Here is a 322-nt window from a genome sequence, read left to right on the forward strand (position 1 = left end):
CAGAGTCCAGGAGGTTGAAAATTCAACTCAGATGCTGGAAACTTGATTTTCAACCGCTGAGGGTACGGCAATCTCTGTAGAATTTTCCCAGTGGTAGTTCCTTAGTTGTAAGTGAATAGCCACAGGCTGAGCTGAAGGCATTGACAGATAAGCAGGAGTTTCATTTAAAGTGAAGCATTTAGAGGGGAAAAAATCCTTGTGTGAGGATTCAAAACTCATCTTCTCGAATGTGAGGATGGGACCCTGCTGGGCTCCCTCAGCACTCAAATACTGAATTACAATCAAACGTTTGTGACCATCTTCTACATCCCGAAGGTGTAAC

Source organism: Apaloderma vittatum, unplaced genomic scaffold, assembly GCF_000703405.1.
Source record: "Apaloderma vittatum isolate BGI_N311 unplaced genomic scaffold, ASM70340v1 scaffold6731, whole genome shotgun sequence".
In the NCBI taxonomy this organism is placed as follows: Eukaryota; Metazoa; Chordata; class Aves; order Trogoniformes; family Trogonidae; genus Apaloderma; species Apaloderma vittatum.